Source organism: Podarcis raffonei, chromosome 7, assembly GCF_027172205.1.
Source record: "Podarcis raffonei isolate rPodRaf1 chromosome 7, rPodRaf1.pri, whole genome shotgun sequence".
Lineage (NCBI taxonomy): Eukaryota > Metazoa > Chordata > Lepidosauria > Squamata > Lacertidae > Podarcis > Podarcis raffonei.
In genome coordinates, this window is record NC_070608.1 from 61,487,808 (window position 1) to 61,498,805 (window position 10,998).

Sequence of the window (10,998 nt, forward strand, 5' to 3'; positions counted from 1 at the left end):
CCTAGTAGCCTAGTGCGAGGCTAGAATACCAGTAACAAGGCAGCACCTTGCCAACTTGATTCCAGAGAGAGGGCTGAAGACCTGGAAGTGGGGAAGACCTTCAGAGGAACACAGGAAGCTGCCTTATCCAAAGTCAGACCCCTGGTTCATCCAGCTTAACAATGACAAGCAGCAGCACTCCAGGGTTTCAGAGGCAAGTTTCCCCCGGTCCCACCAGGAGATGCTAGGAATTGAACATGGAACCTTCTGCATGCAAAACCAATACAGTACTTTACCACTGAGGAGCAACTATGCTAAGAGATTAAAGGCTGCACCTCTTGGAACAGTAGTCCCCACCACTGAGGTGAGGGATCACCTGTTTGGGAGGGGCCTGATCAATAGGACCCTCAGATATGGATCCAGTGATCTGGATTTCTCTGGACTCCATCACAGAAACCTGTTACAGTTTCTCCAAGGGTGATTGCAAGTAGACTGTTGCCTGATCAACAGCAGGAAACTGGGTGGAAGCACCCGCTGCACTGTAGGTGCATTGCTGACACTGACAAAATACCAGTCAACAAAGAAAATCACACAAAGTAGAAGAAGAATGATGAAAGGAAGAGAAAGGAATAAAAGTATAACTTTTCACCTTCCTCTGAAAGAGAGGACAACCCATACGGGGGAATAAACGAATAATATTCTGTCTATGAATTTCCTTAAATTTCATTGAAGTTAATAGGATTTCCTTTATAAGCAGACATGTATACAATTGCAGTCTTAGGGTCCAAGTCAAAATGTTTTCTTTATGGTCCAGAATAATTCAGTTAGTTCTCTTGCATATTTCAGAAGTCATTCATCATTTAACTGCCCTATTTAAAGAGCTCAGAGTGGGCAATGTGTTTATTACCAGACATTCACTTAAATATGCAATAAAAACAGAGTTTTAAAATACTCAAAACTACAAAGAGATTCCACTGTGTCCCTTAGATGTGTGTTGTATATTCTGGCCACTACTACTAAATAGTAACCAGGAAGAGCAAGAGCGCAGCTGAGGAAGTACAAAGTAATTTTCACAGCCGCCAAAGCAAACTGTTAAATCTCACAAATGCAATTCTGCATAGTGCTATGCTATGCTACAGGCTTTCTTGACAATGCAAATTGCGGCCTCCCTTCTTCAGTCTTCACTTGACTTCATGATTGTAACTGGAAAGTGTACAGCCATTCTGTCCCCTTGTTTGCTACTTAGTGGTGGTGGTGCCACCGATTATAAAGAGTGTGTAGCCTTTACAGATCACAACTGATAAGTTGTACCTGTCCTTGGGGATGCTAGCAGGACTGAAAAATGGGCTGAAAATTAACTGAAATATAAAGGTCAGTCTACCATGAACATTTCCCAAATAACGTACTAATGGCTGGCCATCAAAAAGCTAACCAAATAAATTCTGGCATGCTCATAGTTAGAAAATGGCTAAATTTCAAAGGAAAGAAATTCAATAATTATTGAAAGCTGCTGAGATATTTTACTACATAAAGCTGGTGCCTTCCAGATGTTTTGGACTACAACTCCTAACAGCCCCGGCCATCCTGGCCATGGATTTTGTAGGGTTGACGAGAGTAGGGTTGTCAAAAACTTCTGGAGGACTCAAAGTTAGGGAAGGCTAACCTGGAATATTCAAGCAGGAAAAATACTGCATGCCATCACTTGTGATGTTGCGTATTTTGTCATGATATGGGTAATGTTTATTGCTATTACAAACTAGAGATGCACATCCTTAGAATTCTTAAATTACCACCTTGAGCAATTTGGTGCTTTCTGTGGAGCTGCTTCTGTGCATTAGTGCTAAACTGAAGATGCAGAAAGCAGTATCTTCCAGCAAAGAGTTGCAAAGTTGCAGCTATTTCTATGCAACATTCCCATGTTGACAGTCCTATTTGTGCTACCATTCTCCTGTATGGATCATTAAAACTCCTTTATGGTTATGCCTGGAGTATATAGATACCAAGTGGGGGGAAACATAAAAAACCCTGAAACTTGGCAGGAGCAGAATGACTCCAACACCACCCAAAACTCAAGTGTGATGTGTAAACTTGACCTGTAGCAGAATGTTTTGGTGAGAGTACTGGCAAAGGTAAACCTATACCTTATGGGTTTGAGGCTCAACACAGGCGCCACAGCCTTTTTTCCAGCAGTTACTTGTGCATGACGAAGACAAAAGTACAAAATTTAGGTGCCAGAAGTCAAATGGTTAAACATCCATTTCAATTTGTTCGTGTCACAGAAGGCTTAGGAGAAACACCAGTTGACAAGAACGTGATGGTCCCACTTAAACAATAACATAAGGGGCACAGGATACTCCTGATTCCACCCAGATACAACTAAGTCCTGTACCACCTAATGACTAAGCTATATCATGATCCTATGCAAAGAGTTTATTTGCTGTAGGCGATATAGTATTATAATTATCTGCATGAATTCATGGGCATAAAGTATGACCCAGATGGACATTCTAACTACACACATGTTGTCCACTTTGACACAGGGAATTGTGGTGCATTATTTACTTAATAAGTTGGCTAGCCTGCTGTCTGCTGGCCACATCCACTCCCTTCCATGTTTACTGATCACTTACACAGGTCCTTGCTATAATTCTGTTATGGAGAAATGCTTTGTGACCCCCTCACTCCACCTGCTCCAGCACCCAACATTTGCCCTTTAAGTTAGTTTAAACGGGCCACACTCACTTTTTTACTTCAGCCACACTCCTTTTGGCATATGACACCCCACCTAGGCTTGACCATGAGTCAACATGGCCCAAAAATGGCCTGATGTATTGCATATTGCCACTGTCACAAAGAGAGATATAAAAGAGCTTTTACATTCAAGTATCCTTACCAGGTCCTTAAAAATGATTTTTTTGCCAATTACTTTCCACAGAAATTATGTTCTAAAGTAGCTGACGATTGCCTACGTTTCAGGTCTCTACATTGTCTGTCTCACTACAGCCTCTAGTGGACAAATGCAATCCATTCTCAACGCTTTCACTCAATCTCTGCCTCCTTTTTACAGGAAGCCCAAAGCAATCCCTTTGGACTAGTCAAGTTACCTTTGCAATAGTTCACACACCAATTACTTTTATTTCAGGCCACCACCCTTGAGTTCAGCTGTGGCAGGTTAGTCCCAAGTCTATGCTGTCAGCATCTGAGCATATTCTGTGTTTCCCTTTCCTGCTTCAGCGAAAGCAGGCCTCAGATTGTAATATTTCTGCTATTAATACAATAGCTACCCTCAGGAGATTCTGGTAACATCAATACAATCAGTTTCATTCAGGTTTTCTTTTTTAGCTTTTGTCTGCTAGAGGAGAGGAAATTTGGTTGTTCTGGATCCTTACATTTATTGAATGACTTTATATTTTTAATTTTACTAAACTATCCTATAAATGTCTTTTATTCAGAATAAACAGATCGAGGAAAAGTTCTGACTGGAAAGACACACACAAAAAGAATATACTTACTGTGAGCTTGAAAGGGATCCAATAGGTCACCTTGGTTCATCCCTTTTATTATAACATCTATTGTAAAAAAAAGACATAATTTTAAAAAGGAGGTTTCTTTCCTAAGCAAAAACCATACTACATGCTTCTAAAGACATGCACCATCGCAGAAAGCTTTGTTGTGGCAGTGACCCACCCAATTCAAATCTAAAAGACATCTCCCTAGCTACCTAGATTATGCACATACTGTATATCCCCAGCTGAAATACAAACTGCAGCATACATGGGTCTCAGCAATCACAGGTAAAGCTCTGATCAAGAATGCTGTCATTGTCAGTCATTATACTACCTGTAGAGAGTTTTTCCACTTTATAAATGGAGAACTAGCTTCTTTTCACCACTGCTGATCACCAGGGTGTGTGGAGCAGTTCACAGTAAACCATAGCTTGGGTTACAGTTACCAGGCCTAGATGCATTTAAGGCAATATACATTAGCACTATTAACAGACTGCTTTAAATTGTCATGGCTTCCTGCAAAGATTCATGGGAAGTATAGTTTGTTAAGGGTTCTGAGAGTTGTTGGGAGCCCCATACTCCCTTCAGAGAGCTATAATTTCTAGAGTTTGATTGCTCAATAACTTTCACTGCCCCCGCTAACAAAAATCCTGGCTATGCCCATGCCCTAATTCAGCAGAATATAATGCTAAAATGGCTCTAATGTAGAGATGAAGAATTGGAGGATTGGAGGCATAGTTTCTAGAGTGCTGAACTAAGATATGGGAGACCAGGGTTCAAATCTCCACTCAGCAGACTTTAGGCTAGACACTGCCTCTCAACCTACCCTACCTCACAGGTTGCAGGCTGGGCAGCTGAGAGACAGAACTGTGCCTGATTTCTGCTGGAATCTAAGGCTGTGGCTATGGGAGAAGCAAGACCTTATTGGGGTGTCAACACTGTGAGCCCCTCAATCATAGGCTGAGGTTGTATATATGTGTAAATAAATCATATATTATAAAGACACTACAGTCTCTGCTGTCACTCATTCCAAGGAAAACCGAACCTTCTAGAATCTCATAGCACTCTGAGAGTAGAGTGCCGTGCAACAATATTTTACTGCACGTTTTCAATCACTGCAATAGTTTAACAAATCATAGTTCCAAGCACTTGAAATAATATCTGGCTAGCATTTCAAAAAAGAGCTATAGTATGCAATTACAAGTTACTGGACTTTAAACCAGACTTATCAAGTGAAGTTCTTTGACCTGTGTAATTATCATAACAAGGGTTGTGATTCCACCACAGTCAAAATTCTGTTTTTCATGGTAAAACATCCTTAATTCATAGCCCAAATGTATCTATTTAATGAAATAGATTTTTTAAAGAACATTTAAAAAAAATGATTCCATCATTTTCAATGCCACCCTATCAAACATCATCAGTCCATTTTGGGGATTAAGGGTATCCTGCTCTGCAGCAAGACTCAACTGGGATCTAGGACATAGTGAGGTTCAAACTGGATCCAAGGCAATGTGGGGTTCAGGCTGGACTCTAAGAGCTGCTCCAGTAAGGAACATGCTGAAATCGAGCCCTTATATTGTAATCGCAGCAGGTGCAGCCTGATTGTTAAGTGTACTGCAAAATGCTGCTTGATTGAAAGGGCTCCGTTCTTCTCCAGTAGTCTACTACTGAGTTGGAGTAGAGGAGGCTTGGGTCTTCTACAGTGGAGTCATTCGAGTCAGAGGATGGCAGTGCCACGGTGGGCAGCACTGATCCCACAGGTTTTTCTGGACCTGCATGCCTTCCCCCTTCAGGTTTGGAGTCCTCACCTCAATCACCTGATGAAGAGGAATCCAACTCCTAGTCTCTGTCGAAGGGTTGCTGTATGTTGTTATGACTGAAGAAGTGTGGGAAAACTGGTGTAATAGTGGGCTGCATTCAATGTAGCACCAGTGAGGTCATTCCAAACAGCATTTCTGTTTGCCTGATAGAACGATAATAAATCTCCCCTTTCCTCTTCCCTTATGCCATTCTGGGATACTCCCAATCCACCAGAGCAGTTTTGGGGAGGTCATGAGGTACGTAGAGGGAAGAAGTCCCATTGCACTAGCAGAAAACCTTGCACTGGCTTCTGCTAGAATGAGGTAGTTGAATATGGCCCAGTGCTTCTTTTTTCTAATTTCTAGCCGGCTTTTCAAGCCAAGTTGTGGTGCCTTGCATTGAATTATGGTAGTGGTATATCTGCCATACCTTTCCCTTGAACATGTCACCTCCAAGCTGGCATGTAGCAGCTTGGCACTGAGTTTGTGGCCTTTCTCGGAAAACCCAACAACATAAGTTCTAGTGATTCTGATGCTGCGTTATGCAATCTGAAAGGAAACAGAGAGTCAGTCTGTGGTTGCAAGATTTCTCTCACACACACATCACATAGCAGATCTATGAATAGGCTAGATGTAGCTCAGCCTGTCAAACTGAGTCCCTTCTGCTGGAAGTGGCACTGTAGATTCAGAACAATAGGATGGAAATTGTATATTATAACAATTAAGCCTCTTCCTGCCTGAGAATGTCTGTTAGCAAATAACTGAGGCAAGAAATTGGGTACCTCAGACATAGAAGATGCCAGAGAATTTATAAGGTTCTCTTCATCCCCACTTCCCACATCCTTAATAACCTCATCAAACACAGGGTATGAGAAATTACCTCAGGGTCGAGTGGCATCTTGACTGATAGATTGGTTTCATTTATTTATATGCCACCTTTCCACAGTGAATCCAGAGCAGCTTCTAACAAACAATTTCAATTTGCAGGAAGGTTGGAGGGGACAGTTTTAAGTGCCACCACCCTACCCCACCAACTGCTGTGGGATGTGAAACAAATATCTCTGAGGATCCAGGGGCATTTGCTAGCGAAGTCAAGGGTTCCTCGTAAGTCAAAAGTTATTTATTGGTCAAACGTCACTGAGTTGATAGCGTTGAGGGATAATAGTACAACTCTTCTCTTGCCATCAAGTCCCTGCTTTTCTCCATGCTTTTGACTATTAACCTTACTAAAATGGAAGCTTTCTTGCCCTTCCTCATTTGATACACCCTCTTGCATTACTATAGACATCCTGCACCCTGACATACCAGAGGTTGTAGATGGTGATGGGGCACCATGCAGGGAGAATAGTGGGTCACACATGAGCTGTACAATTCCATTCAAGAGTGGCTGATGCCTTGAAGCAGTATGACATGAGCATGACTGCCACTTACTATGGCAGTGTAGAGTGGTGGTGAAATTGGGCCATGCAGCCACATAATTTGAGGTAATCTGGCACTCCCATCACTCTGGTTGCCCAACTCTGCCTTGCCCTGCCCCCGTACTGTCCTGGTAAACAGCAGCAGTGTTGGGAGAGAGGCTCAACATCATCACCAAACTGCGGTGGTCACTGCTTTTTCTATTACTATCTCCCGAGGGAGACCAAGCAACTCTCTCTCACTTACCTCCCAACTTCAACACCTTCCTTAAATTCCAATGCCAGGTCCTTCCGCGCACGTTCTTGTTCTCACCATTCCACCTTTCTGCTGCTGCATCTCATTCACCACGAGTTCCTTCGCCTCAATATTTTGAATGGGGAGTGGTAGAATCCAGAGTTTCTAGGAAACTCTTTCGTACATTGACACGTGGCACTGAGGAAACAAATGGCCATGGTAAATAGTAAAGCTTACTTCCAAGTAAATATGCCTGCTGCACACAATTTCATCATCTGTCTACTTCAGCCTGACTCAAACACCATCACCGTGAAAGGTGCATATGGATAAATTCCCCTTTTGTAGTTTTTACAACTAGTTAACAAATCTGAAAAGAAAAACAAATGCCTTTGAGTGATGAATGGTGGCTTGTTCCATTTAAGATCACATTTTATTTGTTTCTCTTTTTTCAGCAGCGGATTTTCTTTACCAATGAAAAAAGTGCGTGTTTATTACTGGTCTCGTTTGCGCCACACTATAAACCATAGTTAATGGTTTATAATGAATGCACTGACTGAGGCCCCTTTGACCCTCCCCACTAACATGGGGAGAAAAAACAAACCAGTATCCTTGTCTTACCATTAAGGCCAACCTAAGGATCATGGCTGTTTCACTTTAAAAAACACCCAAAATCTTTAAGCCAAGAACAAACCTTGACTATACAGATCCTGCTTTGTTTGTGTTACTCCAAACCATGGAATCCTATTCAGACATATTGCTAAACCATAGCTGTCAAGTGTTCCTTATTTGAAGGGACAGTCCCTTATTCCAGCGCCATGTCCCGCTGCTGTCCCTTATTGATAGATGTCCCTTAAATGTCCCTTAAATGATGTCCCTTAAATTTCAAAGGAAGCAGCTCCTCTCCCTCCCTCCCTGCCGGCCAGGGAGGAGGGAGGCTCCAACTGTGTTGCTTGGCTGTGTTGCTCACCCAATAAGAAGTCTAAGAACGACTGGGGGGTGGAGCTTGCATGCCTTGTGTGTGGCTAGTTAATGCAAGCTGAGGGGTTTTTTGAATGTTGGACGCCATTTTGTTGCATGTGCTGCTGCAAACTTTGCAGTGCAAAGCCAGGCCGGGGAGCCATCTTAAGTTGAGGCTGCATAGGCCTTTGGGGCATGTGATTCAGATTCTATTCAGTTGAACCTCTGGTTACAAAGTTGGTTGGACAGTGTTCTCGAAGCTACCAGCATGAGTTTGACCAGACTGCAGGAGGACAGGAAGACTGGAGTGCCTGGAACAGGTGAGGCTGCAGGTCCCTTATTTTGGCTGCTGGTCCCTTATTTTCAAATCTGTAAGTTGACAGCTATGTGCTAAACCAGGGTTCATGGTTTGTTTCACCTGCACACAGAAATAAACAATGTTACATTTAAGTAGCCCCAATTGCATTTCCCCCCAAGATTCATTCCCTCCTTGCCAAGTAGAAGTCTTTCTTAAAAAGGGATTCTTTTAAATTTTGTACTCATTTTGTGTTATGGATATATTTTTGCCACCAGAACTACACATTGAGCACCACATAAGGCTTTCCCTGACATCCTTATGCACATAAATCAATAATTAGATTAATCTGTAGTGCACACAGGTGGGTGGTTGTTGTTTTGTTTCTATGGATGAGGATGAGACAAGGTGAAAACAACACTGGAGTTTAGTGAATATGTGGGATATTTATCTTGTAAGTTTTAAATAAAACAACAAATAACAAAACCCATTAACAAAAAATGAGAGTGAACAGACAACAATCAAAACACAGATTTCTCATCCCTAAAGCAACCACATACATGGTGCCAATTAACTGCTTTTGAATCTCTATACATAGTCCTGTCATTAGCCATCCCTGTTGTTTAGTTCACACTTCCTCTATTTTCTGATGTCATGCACCAGGACTTTTCTTCTTTCTTCTGCCTCAGGCCCTCTACATCTTTATTATCTGTTTCTTCTCCAACTGCCATCAAAGACAATTTCCCCATACTGTCTCCAATATTTTCCATTCCTTCATCATTCTAGCCTTTATGATGCAATAAAAACAGGCACCACAGATCCAGGTTTATACACTTATTTAGGAAGTTTTGATACCCAGATGGTGAGGAAGATGAAGTATAATTACTTCCATCATTATAATGTCATTTTTGACAGAATATTGAAGATGCTCGCAAAGGAAAAACTAATTATGTTACTGAAGATCTAATATTTCATAAAACTCTGTCTTAGGACTTACCTGAAGTATCATGGGTACCAGAATGCAGCAACCACTTAATTCCTGCTTGCATCTCCAAATATATTGTTTCTCTTGGAATTATCCTAAAAATTCAGCACAGGAACAAGATGCAACCACTGGCGGAGGAAGAGGAGTGCGGGGGGAGCACACCGTCCCTGGCAGCGCAATCCCAGCAGGGTGCCATCATGGCTGCCCCCCCCCGCCTGCACTGGGCACCACACCCCTGCAGGCGGCATGCTCCGCCCCAGGACATGCGCCAGCCCCGCCCCCGCCTGCTCTCCGCCCCCTGGTGCCGGAGTATGAAGCTCCGCCACTGGGTGCAACATATTTCTAAGTGCTTGCAGACTTAAATGGGATGGGTTGAACTGGGATAGAGTCATGCATCTATAGTCCCCATCACTCTGGAACACTGGATGTGTGGACTGGTGCAAGAATAGAGGGAACCATGCCCAAAATAGTTAATGTGGCCCAGTCAGTCTTCACTTGGAAAACTTGAGGGTAGCTGCTGTAATGACCATATTCAGATCCATGTTTTTATGTGATAAATTCTGCAGCATTGATTCACTTCACGGAATCATGTATTGCACTGACTGATTAAACTGTTCAAAGGGTTTATTCTTCAAAGGCTGATTGTATAATCAGCCTGTTAGTGTGGCAAAGTAGGATGTCTTTTTGCATTGTCTTTGCTTTCACTTGTGGGTCCTGGTTAAATTTTCACTGGCCTTTCAAATCCTCGCACAATCTGGCACAATCCCCACATTTCATTGTTTTTTTTTCAATCAAGATCTTTCCCAGATCAATAATGAAAATGCAAAACAAAGCCTTCACTGTTCTTATTATCTTAATGCATATCCCTTGTCAAGGTCATGTTGCTGTTTACCTTTACATTTTTTTTCTTACACCACGTTCTCAAAACACTGTGTCTTGGGACAGGTTTCCTATCACCATTAAATAACTTCTGGCTGCACCAGTTTACACTTTCAAGATTTTTTTTTGAAAACATTCAATGCTTGATTTTAATTCAAACATATTTCATTCCTCTTTTTTATATTTTCTAGGTTTCGCATTATTATCTGTCTGCAAAATGAACACATTTTCCTCCATGACCTTTCACATTACATGCACATTATACTTCCTCTTAATTTTCTTTCCAGTAAGCTGCAGTTAGCGCATGACACACTGCAAAGCTCACAGTTCACAGTCCCTCTGACAACTTCTCTTATTTTCTGTCACTCTCAGCCTGGGACTGATTCAAATCTTTTTCCAGTTAGCAGGATCAACTTCCCATTCACTCAAAGCAAGCTTTGAATGCAGAGTTGCCATCTTATCTGGTTGCCTCTCTATCTGTAGCAGAATTAAAATGTTTGTTGAGGACTATTGCTCCTCATATCAGAGCCCAAAGACTGAGAGACATGGGAGTGGCAAGCTGTGCCACAACATGAGTAGCAGTAACTCATATCCATCAACCACCTTACTGTAAGGAAGGGTCATAGCTCAGTGGGAGAGCCATCTCAGTCCTTTAGCATCTTCAGGTAGGGTCAGGAAGGTCCCCTGGTTGAAATATGAAGAGTCACTGTAGACCAGTACTGAGTTACATGGTCAAATGGCCTGGCTTTGTAGCTTCCTACCTTCCTGTTTTAGTAAAGGAAACATTCCCACTGCCTGTATGCTGGTCTTTCTTCGGCAAGGTCCAAGTACTCTTTAAGAATTCGATATCTTGATCCCACTTATGTATTCCTGTGCAGATGGGGTTTTAAAAAAAATGCCCTGCACAAACATGATTGGGATTATGGGGATCCAGAACTTCCTCAT

General features: G+C 42.2%; 1 protein-coding gene across 1 annotated transcript in view; it reads right to left on the bottom strand.

The window, feature by feature from the left end:
- Positions 1–5,621, bottom strand: part of ATXN1 (ataxin 1) — a 209,121-nt gene extending 203,500 nt beyond the window's left edge. Inside the window, exons 1-2 of the mRNA XM_053396830.1 lie at positions 5,297–5,621; positions 3,492–3,548 (exon numbers count right to left, since the gene is read on the bottom strand). The gene's annotated coding sequence lies outside the window, so the exon portion shown is untranslated. The remainder of the gene's footprint in view (positions 1–3,491; positions 3,549–5,296) is intronic.
- Positions 5,622–10,998: the final 5,377 nt, after the last annotated feature.